This window comes from Miscanthus floridulus, chromosome 16 (assembly GCF_019320115.1).
Source record: "Miscanthus floridulus cultivar M001 chromosome 16, ASM1932011v1, whole genome shotgun sequence".
Taxonomy (NCBI): domain Eukaryota; kingdom Viridiplantae; phylum Streptophyta; class Magnoliopsida; order Poales; family Poaceae; genus Miscanthus; species Miscanthus floridulus.
In genome coordinates this window covers 29,621,665-29,635,080 of record NC_089595.1, presented here as the reverse complement: position 1 = coordinate 29,635,080, position 13,416 = coordinate 29,621,665, and the positions used below count along the sequence as shown (strand labels likewise).

The following is a 13,416-nucleotide window of genomic DNA, read 5'->3' as shown; positions in this document are numbered from 1 at the left end:
CTGTCTCCTTCGACCCGACTGCCCCGCCCTAGGTGTACTCCGCCCCGAACGTGTACACTAAAGTCCAAGAGTACACGTCCTCAGTAAGGGAGATCTATGGTGAAGATTACAATGTGCGCACTGAGCCCATTGATGTAGAGACGATCATGACGCTCGGAGGAGGCAAGAAGCACGGGTGGCTGTGGATTGCAGACGGCGCCATCGACTCCACCACTGTTCCCTCCCTCGACGCTATCCGAGCACGGAGCACGAGCTCCAGCCAGCCCATACGCACACGGCCTTCTCCAGCACTGCAGCAGGTCCATGCACTCCAGGTAATTCCTGTTTTACTCGTCGTACGTTGATATTTACACACCTAAATTAGATTTGCATTACTGATACATTGGAGTGAAATATTGCAGGCCGAGCTACAAGAAACAAAAAGGCAAAGTCAAGAGCAGAACGCGGAACTGACCGCACAGCTGCAGGCCCAGCAGGTCGCGTTCGAGGCCGCGCAGAAGCAGATAGCGGAGATGATGGTGATCATGCAAAGTCTTGGGCAAGCATCGGGTGTACCTGTGCAGATTTCAGCTCCTCCACCTCCTACTCCTGCAGCTACTCCTGTAAGTATGAAAGTTCACTTTTCGCTTGTGCTTTGCATGTATGTCGGCGTTTGTGCCGTTGTGGATGTCGGTGTTCGTGTCGTTATGGATGTCGGCGTTTGTGCCGTTGTTTCTTGCAGGTTTTGGAAACCTCCCCATGCAGGGGAGGTGCTGCCGAAATTTTCAATTGAGTCTAATCTTTTTGTATTCCTAGATTACTAGATGCAATCTCTAAGTTCCAAAACTGTTTTCCCGGATTACTCACACATGCAATCTCTGCTCCTTTGTGCAGCCTCCGTCCGCGGGTTCCAATCATCCCAGTAGTGCGTCACCGGGTGATCCCGCCTTTCCTTCACCACCGTCTCATAGGCTACCTTGATGAGGACTAGTGCTAGGTGATGTGGTTAGACTTTATTGTAATATTTGTGGTTTATGGTTCTGACTTGTGCTTGGATTTCATGAACTTGTCGTAATAAACATGTGAATGATGATGGACATGTGACTTGTCGTTGTAATATATTGTGATTTGTGGTTCACAATTATGGTTGTGATATATTATGAGAAAATGGGTTCTGTGTGATATATATATGTGATGGTTGATATATATGTATATATATGAAATGCTTGTGTCGATGGAATGCAAAAAACAAAAAAAAATTTAAATTTCTGCCTCTTTGCCGAGGGCAATGACCAAGGCCCTCGGCAAAGAAGGGTCCTTTGCCGAGGGCCGTCCCATTGCCCTCGGCAAAGATTCATTGGAAAAATTCTGGAACATTTCTTTGCCGAGGGCCATGGTTGGAGGCCCACGGCAAAGACTTTTTTTTAAAAAAAAATTCTTTGCCGAGGGCCTGCGGGGAAGCCCTCGGCAAAGATTTTTTTTAAAAAAAGAATAATTCTTTGCCGAGGGCTGTCCCATTGCCCTCGACAAAGATTTTTTGGAAAAAATCTGCAACATTTCTTTGCCGAAGGCCATGGTTGGAGGCACTCGGCAAAGATTTTTTTTTAAAAAAAAGAATAATTCTTTGCCGAGGGCCCCCGGAGACGGCCCTCGGCAAAGACTCCGTCCCAGGCGCCGGCGCCGTGACGGCTGCTTTTCTTTGCCGAGCGCTGGTCCAGCCCTCGGCAAAGGCTTTGCCGAGTGCCCGATAAAGGACCCTCGGCGAAGACCCTCTTCGCCGACTCAAAATTCCCCGAGAGCTCTTTGCCGAGGGCCGCCCTCGGCAAAGCCTTTGCCGAGGGTTAATGGGCCTTTGCCGAGGGCCTCAGGCCCTCGGCAAAGAGGCCGTCTCTAGTAGTGATTTAGTTGTCCCATAGCAATACACAGGCACACTATATAACTAAAAGAAGAAAATTTCTTCCTCTGTCTCTCCATTCGTCACTCACTCTCTCTTCCATATATCCGTCCATCCACTACCCTAAGTATAACGGTCTCCATGATTTTACTAAGAGTATGTGATCAGTTAGAGATAAGTGTCTTACTTGATTTACTATATCGCGTCTAAGACATTAAAATAGATGACGTAAACTATACGTTTCTTCGCAATGTACCGACATCTATTTTAATATGTGGTTATTTTACATATTGTAGACTATACGTTTCTTCGCAATGTACTACAGATTTTAATGTGGTTATTTGCTAGTAAAAAAAAAATCTAAGGCGAGACAACATCGTTTCCAGGAAGCCGGAGACTATAAATAAGCCAATTGGATAGCTGGAGTGAGTTGACTTGACAGAGATATTGCCAATTACATTAGTATGACATATGATATACAACAACTTGCACTACGCCACAAAGCATTTTAGGAGCGGCTTAAGACCATTTGTAGCAACGGTTTGGTCAGCCGCCCCTACCAAACCGTATCTACAAATCATGTATTTGTAGGGGCGGTTTCTAGACTGCTCTTACAAATCAATTTGTAAAGGCGGCTGGTAACACCAGCCGTCTCTACAAAATTGATTTTTAGGGATGGATATAGTACCAGTCGTCCCTATAATACCTGTTTGTAGGGGTATTATAGGGGCGGTTCAGTCTATAACCGTCCCTACATTATATTTTTTCGTAAAAAAAAATAAATTTACAATTCAAATTCGACCCGAATATATATATATATATATATATATATATATATATATATATATATATATATATATATATATATATATATAATTCAAATTTGACCAAAGCACAAACAGATAGTGCGGCTACAGCTAGCTGCAAGGAAACGAAATGCATTTATTGCAAGAAACAAAAGAACAAGGCAGAGCCGAGCTGTGGTTAATGTTGTAGAGAGCACGGCTAATCTTGCTGACTAACAATGTTAAACTCCTTTTGCAGGGCGAACTGTTATTGTTGGGCTAGTTGCTGCCTGACCTGCAAATCTGAGACACAAGATCAGCTCCTGCTCTTGGCACGAAGAGAATGAGTAAGCAAACCGTAGAACACGCTTTCATAAACAACATAATAGACTTCAAGCCAATATGTTCCGGATCTCACAAAAACACACCAAATCTAGACAACTGATAATAAGATTCAAACCGACAGCGGAGATGAGTCGCTGCCACCTGATCACATCGAGCGCTCTGACTGAGCCCGGCGCTAAACGAACAGAGGGAAAAAGAAAGAACGAGCGGACAGAGAAGAACTGAGCACGAGCGCTGACGGGCAGCAAGGAGAGGGACGAACGCTGCTTCTAGGAAGCAAGCACGACACCTGTGCACCGGCTCTAGTAACGCTCCTGTAAGAATTCCATGTGCCTGCACATCAATCAATGAAGAACAGAGCTACGTACAGAAGAGAAAGTGATCACAAAATTCGAAGGAAAATCGACCAAATCAAAAGGAAATGCTCCCAAATTTTGTAGAGATGCAATTCAACTTGCAACGAATCTATCCCCAAGAAATCATTGCCTGAAATTGATTCAAACTTCGTGGCTGCTCGATTTGGGGCAAGAATGGGAGAACAACGATGAACACAAAACTGCAAACACAAAATCGCGAAAATCAAAATCAGAGACCTCATGCACAGTGCACAGCGACGCCAGGGCCGGAGCTCGCCCGCACGGTGGCACCGGATCCAGAGCTCGCGCTGTCGCGTGAATGGGAGGAGGAGAGAAATGAGGTGCGTGGCTCTCGAGCTTTTCTCTCTAGAGGCTGGGGCGGAGTTGGGAAAAGGAAGGGGTGGGTGCGTGTGGCGGTAAGGGAGATGGCCACTGGCCGCATGCCACGCGACGGCGGATTCGCCAAACCAGGGGCGCGGCGCCGGTTGTTTTCCATACCACGCACGCGAAACGAGATGAGGTGAGGCCGGTGCAGCAGGTTCGGTCAGCAACCAGCGCCAATCCTCCCCAAACGCGCCGTCGCGCGCGGGAAAATTGGGACGGCGTTGGGTCAAGCGGCTGTGGGGGACCTCCTGAAGGTTGACTGGCCAGTGCCTGAGCGCCATCTGGCAGTGGGGCCCTTTCGTCGGTCTCACTGGGTAGATTGGGTGCAGGTGTGAAGCGGCGGGGCCGGCGAATTTCCAATTCGCGCGCGCGTGCTTGGTCTCAGGGGGAAGGCGGCAGGGGACAAGCGAGGACAGGCAGGGCCCAGCGGTTTAGCTGAAACCACAGTTGCGGTCGCACGAAAACAGGGGCGGCGACGATGGGTTTCGCAAACCGGGCACGGGGTTCGGTGCGAAGGGGAGCCTCCCCGTTGGATATCAAGATGGATGGACGAGATCAGTGGGCTAAATGTATTTGTAGAGGCGGCTGGTGATTGAGCCGCCTCTACAAATCGCAACACTAGGGGCGGCTGGTGAGTGAGCCGCCCCTACAAATCGATCCATTTGTAGGGGGCGGCTCGTATCACCCGCCGCCCCTACTGTGTCATTTGTAGGTGCAGCTGGTCTCGTGAGTCCCGAGCACGTTCATTGTAGGGGCGCCTCCATCCCCAGCCGCCCCTAAAAAAATGAGCCCTTGCTACAAATCTTTTTTTAGTATCTTTTTTTTTAGTAGTGTTGAAGCCTAGGGAGAAGTGCAGATTGAATCTAGAAAACTTTGTGGTTATTTTACATCAGTGGATCGGAGCAGACACAGTTTATACTTAATTCAACATCCACAAAGGCCGGCCTGTGCAGAATCCGTTTCACAGAGCTACTGCCTGCATCCTTCCTATCCACGCAACCACGCCAACTGAACCCAATGGAAGCTTAGAGCTTGTTCTGTGCGCCATGCCGGACTTCCTGGTGAGCGCAGTGACGGGGGCCTTGAGCCCCGTTCTGGACAAGCTTGGCGCTTTGCTCAGCGATGAGTACAAGCGTTTCAAAGGCTTGCGTGGTGAGGTCGAGTTCCTCATTCGGGAACTGGAAGCCATGCACGCCTTCCTTCTCAAGAAGTCGGAAGAGGAGAATCCTGATGCGCAAGACAAGGCGTGGATGAAGGAGGTGCGAGAGCTCTCCGACGACATCGAGGACAGCCTCGATGACTTCAGAGTCCGTGTTGACGACGACTCGGCGAAACCAGATGGCTTCATCGACAAATGCAAGAAGCTATTCCAATTGGACAAGATCAAGGCCCGCCGTCGGATTGCCACGGAGTTTGAAAAGCTGAAAGGCCAAGTCAAGGAGGTGAGTGAAAGGAATGCAAGATACTGGCAGATCAGCAATACTGTCATGAACACAAGCAACAACATCGTGGATCGAAGAGCTCTTGCCATATTTGAGGATGCTTCAAGGCTCGTGGGTATCGATCAACCAAAACAAGAGATAATTTCATTTCTGAAGAAGGAAGATGGTGGTATTTCATCACAACAACCGAAGATAGTCTCTATCGTGGGAATGGGAGGAGTTGGAAAGACAACCCTTGCAAATCGAGTGTACGAAGAGCTGAAGGATCAGTTCCAGTGCCGAGCTTTCTTGTCGGTGTCACGGAATCCTGACATGGTTAAGATTTTGAGAACCATTCTCAGCGAGCTGACATGTCAAGCTTTTTATATGACAGAAGGAGCAAGCATGCAACAGTTGGTCATGAAAATCCGTGAATTCCTTCAGACAAAAAGGTACACACGGTGTATACTTTCAGCATGTCACATCCATATTCCGCTAAGAAACCTAATTTAATTTTCTTCTAGCAAAGCTTTTGCCATTATAAGAAATTCAGTTGAAGGAAACGGGCGTTTCGAGAGATAGTTATCATAAATGCTCTTTCTTTTCTGTTGTTTTATCTAGGACTGGTAGCCTTGAAATGCGCATAGTACACATCCAAGGTATCAGTCACTTGATAAGGAGAAAATCCCTTAAATTAATTATCACTAAGAGCATTTATAAGGAGCAATTTGATTTTTCACTTGTAATCACTTGTAATTAGTTAGAGTTCGACAAATTATTTCTCTCTCAATATATTGCTAAAAGTTAGAAAACAGATAACCAGTTTTTTGTAATATAAATCTAATAGTACAGTTTCCGCACCACTAAAGCCTGTACATGCATATAGGCTGCCTATTTGTTGGGTCAAATAAATATACCAAAGTTTTCCACAAGTAGCTGTGCATAACTGCATATATACTATAGTTTTGTTCTGCCTAAGTATGTTCTAAAGATTATTCAGTGAGTTGTCATTACAAAACTATAAAACAAGAAACTATTGTCAAATAGGAACCTAGGGTGCAAAACTTTGACACCTCCTTGTGTCATACACAAGAATAGCTCAGAGCGTATCTAGATAGTTTGGTGTAGGTTTCATTTCTAAGTGTCCGAGCTTTAGTTTTACAAATCCTAGTTTGGATTTATCCTCTTATTAGTACATCATGATCTTATGTCGTGTCTTTGTTCTAGAAATCCTAAATCATACCTCTCCTCCTAACACCCATTTCTGAGTGTGTGAAAAGTAAAATGAGACAGCTACAAATAATGCTTACACTTTACTATAGTATAACGTTATTATTTTAAAGAATAGAGTTTCATACATTCTGGTCATCTATCATATTAATAATTATTGGTGGAAGATTTGTTTGAGCTAAATATGTATCCTGCCATACTAAATAGCTTTATCAAATCTTGTCGTAGGTACTTCATTGTAATCGACGATGTATGGGATGTGGAAACATGGGACACAATTAAGTATGCATTGTCAAACAATAGTTGTGGTAGTGTCATAATAATCACAACTCGGATTCATGATGTGGCCAAAGCATGTTGCTCATTATATTATGATGGTTTGGTTTACCAACCAAAGCCTCTTCAAGAACAGGACTCAAAAAGGTTGTTCCAGAACAGAATATTTGGTCTCAGAAATGAATGCCCAGAAAACCTAAAAGAAGTCGCTGATAAGATCTTGAAGAAGTGTGGAGGTTTACCATTAGCCATTATTGCAATATCTGGTTTGTTAGCTAACAAAGCACGGAATGAAGTTCACTCGGTCACAGAGTGGGATCAAGTTCAAACTTCTATTGGTCATGGACTTGAGAGAGATAATATTGTGGAGGGAATGATGGGAATATTATCACTCAGTTACTTTGATCTTCCTCATCATTTAAAAGCTTGCCTATTATATCTTAGTATATTCCCTGAAGATTATGAAATTGAGAAAAGACGTTTAGTGCAGCTATGGGTTGCAGAGGGGTACATTCATGCCGAATCTACATGCACCTTGTATGAATTGGGAGAGAAGTATTTTAATGAGCTCATCAATAGAAATTTAATCCTTCCAGGGAACATGAATAAGTGGACTGGCGAGGTGAACACGGATAGAGGGGTTATACCTAGGGTGCCGGTGAGGTCAGGCTAGCGGGGCTGTGGAGAGTCGGTGCAGTGGCGCCGCGCCGCGATGCAGGCAGACCTGCAACGCTGATGAAGACAATCGGGGTCACCGAGGTCCCTCCGCCGGGGCCTCCTCCTGCATAAAAAGGCAATACATTAGTGACAATTGAAAATTTCGGCAGAACCTCCCCTGCACGGGGAGGTTTCAAAAACCTGCAAAAAAGATCGGCACGAAGACCAACATCCACAAACAACGGCTCGATGGCCGAAAACCACATACAACAACTATTACTACTAACAAGGGCTCGATGGCCGACATCCATTGCACGATTTGAATAGAAAGGGAAGGGCGAACCTAGTGTGCTCGTCGATGGTGGGCGGAGTCGGGAGCGGGGCGCCGAGAGCACGGCACCGCCGCTAACGAGGCGTGGACAGCGGCCGGGGCTCCTCCTCCCTTCTCCTCTCCACCTCCCTTCTCCTTCTTCCTCCTCCCTTCTCCTCTCTTCCCTCCCTTCTTCCTTCTTCCTTCTTCCTCCTCCCTTCTCCCTTCTTCCTCCTCTTCTCTTCCTCCTCTTCTCCCCTTCCCTTCTCTCCCTCCTCCCCTGCTCCTCCTACCTCCCCTGCTCCTACGGGCGGCGCGGTCAGGGAAGGGACGGCCGGGACACGGCCGCCGCTGCCGAAAATGGCCGGTCGGCACCAGCCGCAACCTCTGGGCGGCCGAGGCGAGGGGGGCCGGGCCGCGGGGAGCTGCCGGGGCGGGGCGCGGCCGGCGACGGGCACGGTCGCGGGCGAGGACGGCGGAGGGCACGGGCGCGAGGGCGGGGCTCGCCGGCGAGGGCGCGGCAGCGGCGGGGGTGGGCGCGGCGGCGGCTGGGGTGGGCGCGGGGGAGCGGGCGGGTGGCTGGGGGCATGACTTAGGGTTGGGCCGTGTGGGGGTTGGGCCGGTGGGCTTTTAGTGCCCTTTTTTTCAACTTTGCCGAGTGCCCCCCATGGCACTCGGCAAAATATTTTTTTTTATTTTGGGCCCAATTTTTTTTCTGGAGCCTTGTGACAATATTTCAAACTCTATTTTAAAATTTGGGGCAATTTTGACTTTTTTTGATATATTTCATTAGTTTATTTCGTTTCGTCGAATTTTTCGGGGTATTTCAAATTTGAACTGCAGGTACATGGAATAATGGACTTTGGTCATCCAAAAATTGATACTCATGATATTTAGGGTATGTTTAGGCCGTATCCAGGAACTCACATGAAATATGGAGCATCTCGTTGACGTAACTTGTCGAGGTACTTGCCGGAAATGTGATTTTAAATTATATAAAATCCAAACGAAGTCCGAAAATCACGAAACTTGTCGAGGCGTCGTGTTATCGCATGTGGAGGCTGTGGTAAAAAATTGAGAAGGTTTCGAGCAAGTTTTGACGTCGGATGCCAAAAAAAAATTTACCGAGTGCGTGGCGCTGGCACTCGGCAAAATAAGTTTTAAAAAATTAAAAAAAAATTTGCCGAGTGCCCAAGGCTTACACTCGGCAAAATATGTTTTTAAAAAATAAAAAAAATTTGCCGAGTGCCTGGATCTGGCTCTCGGCAAAATAAGTTTAAAAAAAAAATTGCCGAGTGCCTATCTCTGGCACTCGGCAAAATATGTTTTTTTTAAAAAAAATTTGCCGAGTGCCTGGGGCTGGCACTCGGCAAAATAAGTTTTTAAAAATAAAAAAAAATGCCGAGTGCCAGCCGTCAGGCACTCGGCAAAATCTGACGGCAAGTGGCCGCCGTCATGGGCCGGCCACCTTTTGCCGAGTGGGATCTTTGCCGAGTGCCGCGGCACTCGGCAAAGCCCAGTTTTGCCGAGAGCCAGGCTTTACCGAGTGCCTGGCACTCGGCAAAGCCACCTTTGCCGAGTGCGGCACTCGGCAAAATATTGCTTTGCCGAGTGCCCCGATAAAAAGCACTCGGCAAAGTCTCAGACACTCGGCAAAGTCCAGTTTTCCAGTGGTGAATGCTTACACTTTACTATAGTATAACGTTATTATTTTAAAGAATAGAGTTTCATACATTCTGGTCGTCTATCATATTAATAAATATTGGTGGAAGATTTGTTTGAGCTAAATATGTATCCTGCCATACTAAATAGCTTTATCAAATCTTGTCGTAGGTACTTCATTGTAATCGACGATGTATGGGATGTGGAAACATGGGACACAATTAAGTATGCATTGTCAAACAATAGTTGTGGTAGTGTCATAATAATCACAACTCGGATTCATGATGTGGCCAAAGCATGTTGCTCATTATATTCTGATGGTTTGGTTTACCAACCAAAGCCTCTTCAAGAACAGGACTCAAAAAGGTTGTTCCAGAACAGAATATTTGGTCTCAGAAATGAATGCCCAGAAAACCTAAAAGAAGTCGCTGATAAGATCTTGAAGAAGTGTGGAGGTTTACCATTAGCCATTATTGCAATATCTGGTTTGTTAGCTAACAAAGCACGGAATGAAGTTCACTCGGTCACAGAGTGGGATCAAGTTCAAACTTCTATTGGTTATGGACTTGAGAGAGATAATATTGTGGAGGGAATGATGGGAATATTATCACTCAGTTACTTTGATCTTCCTCATCATTTAAAAGCTTGCCTATTATATCTTAGTATATTCCCTGAAGATTATGAAATTGAGAAAAGACGTTTAGTGCAGCTATGGGTTGCAGAGGGGTACATTCATGCTGAATCTACATGCACCTTGTATGAATTGGGAGAGAAGTATTTTAATGAGCTCATCAATAGAAATTTAATCCTTCCAGGGAACATGAATAAGTGGACTGGCGAGGTGGACGCCTGTCGTGTCCATGATACAATTCTTGATTTCATCATGTGCAAGTCCACCGAAGACAACTTTGTTGTAGTACATGATGGTATTCCAAGACCAGCACCTCCACCAGGAATCAAGGTTCGTCGATTGAGTCTGCAAGGTGACGCGACCTTACATTCGAACCAGATTTATGCAAATGTCCGGTCAATTATTAGTTTTGGAAACCATCATCTTGCAAACATTGGAGAATTAGCCCAGCTGAGGTATTTGGGTCTCAGTGATACACGGATAACTAAGCTCCCAGAACAGATTGGAGCGCTACAGTATTTGGAAACACTTGACTTGTCATCGGGCTATTCCACAATCCAATTACCAACAGCTATAGTTCGACTAAAAAGACTTGTCAACCTAATGGTTCCTTCTCCGCTAAAGTGTTTTCCCAGTGGAATTAAATACATGCAGGCATTGGAATGGTTATATTTAGTAGAAATTAAGATAAAGGCAGCTATTTTTGTTGAAGAAATTGGCGATTTAACCAAGATGAGGCATCTGGGTATATTTTTCTCTTCCCAATTTGGTTTTATTGACGAGGAAAGCTATGTGGATCTTATAAAAAAGATGGTTTCTTCTTTTCAACGGTTAAATAAGCTTCAAACTTTAAAGGTAAAATATAAAAGATATGAAAAAGGGCAGGACGTCATCTTCAATGGAGGTGACATCATCGTTGAGGTGCCGTGGTGCTCTGCTAGCCTAAGAAAGCTTGTTCTCAAGATGAATCCCATGCCAAGGGTGCCAAGGTGGATGAAGTCTCTTGTCAACATTGAAGAATTGGATATAAGAATAAAGAAATTGGATGAGGAAAGTCTTTGTATTCTCGGTGACCTACCAGTTCTTGTCGATCTAACACTGGAGATATTAAAGAACGTTGAAGACAAACAACGTCTTCTGATCAGCAACAGGTATGGATACAGAAGCTTGAGGCATTTCAGTGTAGCAACATTGAATGGGCGCCCCAGTATCTCGATGCTGACGTTTGAAGCTGGATCCATGCCAAAGCTGGAACAACTCTATATTGACTTTGATGCAGATATAACAATTTCTTTGAGCAATGGTCGTCTTGATTTTGGTCTCAACCATCTCTCCCAACTCACGGTGATCTTGTACTCTTGTGTCATACGTTCGGCACCAAACTGAATTTTTTGCGTCTAGAAGTTGCCATTGAGAAAGAGCTTGCCAACCACCCGAAGCTTCCACGATTCGTTTCAACCGAAGGCGAGTGGAGCCACCGAGAACGCCTAAGGCCGCGAAGACGCAGCCAGTCTACTGTTCACACAACACAGCCAAAGCCTCCTTCCACAGCTGACTTGTCGGAACAAGAAGTTGTTCTGGAGGTAGCAGACGATGTTGCCATCTGCGCTTCAGGTATGGATTCTTCATTCTCACAGTCACAGAAACAAGAACTTGCTAGCTTGCTTGTTGCTCCTATACTAAAATCGCCGTGTGTTTATGCAAATTTGCAGGTGGTGATGACAAGGTGGGCTCCTCCATCACGGACGATAACTCCGGCCAGTCACGGACTGCAGCACTGACTCTACCCGCGGACCTCTCCTTCACCATCCACCATCACGGCACCTCCCCTGAACTTAGCAGTCGACATGGCCAGCCACGGCGGCGCCGATCGGAAGCTCGCCAGAGCGCCACCATCCGTGGACGAGAATTGGTTCAGGGTGCACCACTTATTCCTGATCGCGTCAAGGGAACTTCAGGTATGGTTTTATATGCATTTATTTATGCCTACCAAACAAACTCTTCCCGGGCGCGTTTATTTGATTATTCCTTCAGCTTCGTATGTCCTACACTCCTACTGTCGAGTGCCTTACACGGTCCATGCTCCAAACTTGATAATGCCATTGACTTGATTTTAATCATTTGGCAGGGGCCGCCCCAACCTCTGATATTCTGGGGCCTCCACTCATCGCTGCTCCTCAGCAACAGGGGCCATTCATGCCGCCGTCTTCACATTCAGTTCTGGATCAGCTCCCAACGCTGAAGCTGAACGACAGGCAATGGAGTGTTACGAGCCGTCGCAACATGACGGCCTTGCAAATGCATTCAGCAGCGCCTTCAACAGCCTTTCCTTGCGTGACGACCACCCTGGTTCCGGTGCCACGGCTGTTGAAGTATCCTCGTCAGACACCGGTAATGTTTTCCTCTGTTCTGCTTGCTCTGGGTCTCCTATCCATTGAAAAGTAAATTATTTGGCAGTTCATTCTCCACTTGTCCTGAATGTACTGGCCATATTTCTTCCTTGCTGCATTTGTTTGACTTATGGGATGTGCTTATATATTCAAATTTCCACGCAGTCAAGCGAAATCTTAAAAGCTGCTCGTTTATCTCTCTAAAGTGAGAATATTGCAGAGAACACAAACCCCACTCCCCTAGGACTTGTTAATAAATAGTACTAGGGATAAATATGTACTATGCTACAGTCTGTTAGAAGCCATTGGAGAGTGGATTGCAATAACCCTAAGCCGGCAAGCTAGTTTGTTAAAATCTGTGGAGAAAGCTGCTCGTTTGTTTGGAATTGTAAAAAGGTAGTACAACCCAAAATCCTAAGCTAAAACAAATAGGGCTTTAGAAAGTTCTGCATACACAATCTTTGTTTATTAGAACAGAAAAATATGGTGTGCATTTGAAAACTTCCAGAGGAGAATAACAACCAAATTAAGCATTGATCCATTGATGGTGTCTACATCTGGCCCTGCTTGTTCGGGCTTCTAATAATGGCTTTCGCACAAGTTCCAAAGCAGTGGGCAAATAAAAAAGAACCTTTCTGAGAAACAAGTTGCAAAAGTTGCATATATTTATTTGAAAAGCAAGCGGCTTTCAAAAATATTTTTTCCTCAAAAGCAGACTTCCTTGGTAGCTTTTATGATAATTAAGCTAGTCTTCTGGCAGAAACTCAAACTATCAGGCTCTATGTAGGATCTTCATCATGCCAAGAAGGAGGAGGTCGTCAGGAACAACAGTGAAGTGATCAATTACCTCGTCGCTCTCCAGCTCCATATTCATTCTTCACCACGAGTCCATCCTGAAAGATTACGCTGCGTCGTCGTCCCAATCAAATTTACTACTATACCAAGTCATTGGAGGGCTAAACTTTGTTTATCCTTAAAAGGGGAAATTTGGTCTCGTAAGTACTATGAGTCTGTATTGTTTGGATATATTCATTCATTTGTGAATGTTGGAGACCGTCATATTTGTGCTCCTTATTAATAATAATCGAAAAAACCA

At 45.7% G+C, this 13,416-nt stretch overlaps 1 pseudogene; it reads left to right on the top strand.

Moving 5' to 3' along the window:
* The first annotated feature begins 4,789 nt into the window (after window positions 1-4,789).
* LOC136510498 (disease resistance protein Pik-2-like) lies at window positions 4,790-13,281 on the top strand (annotated as a pseudogene).
* The last annotated feature ends 135 nt before the right edge of the window (window positions 13,282-13,416 follow it).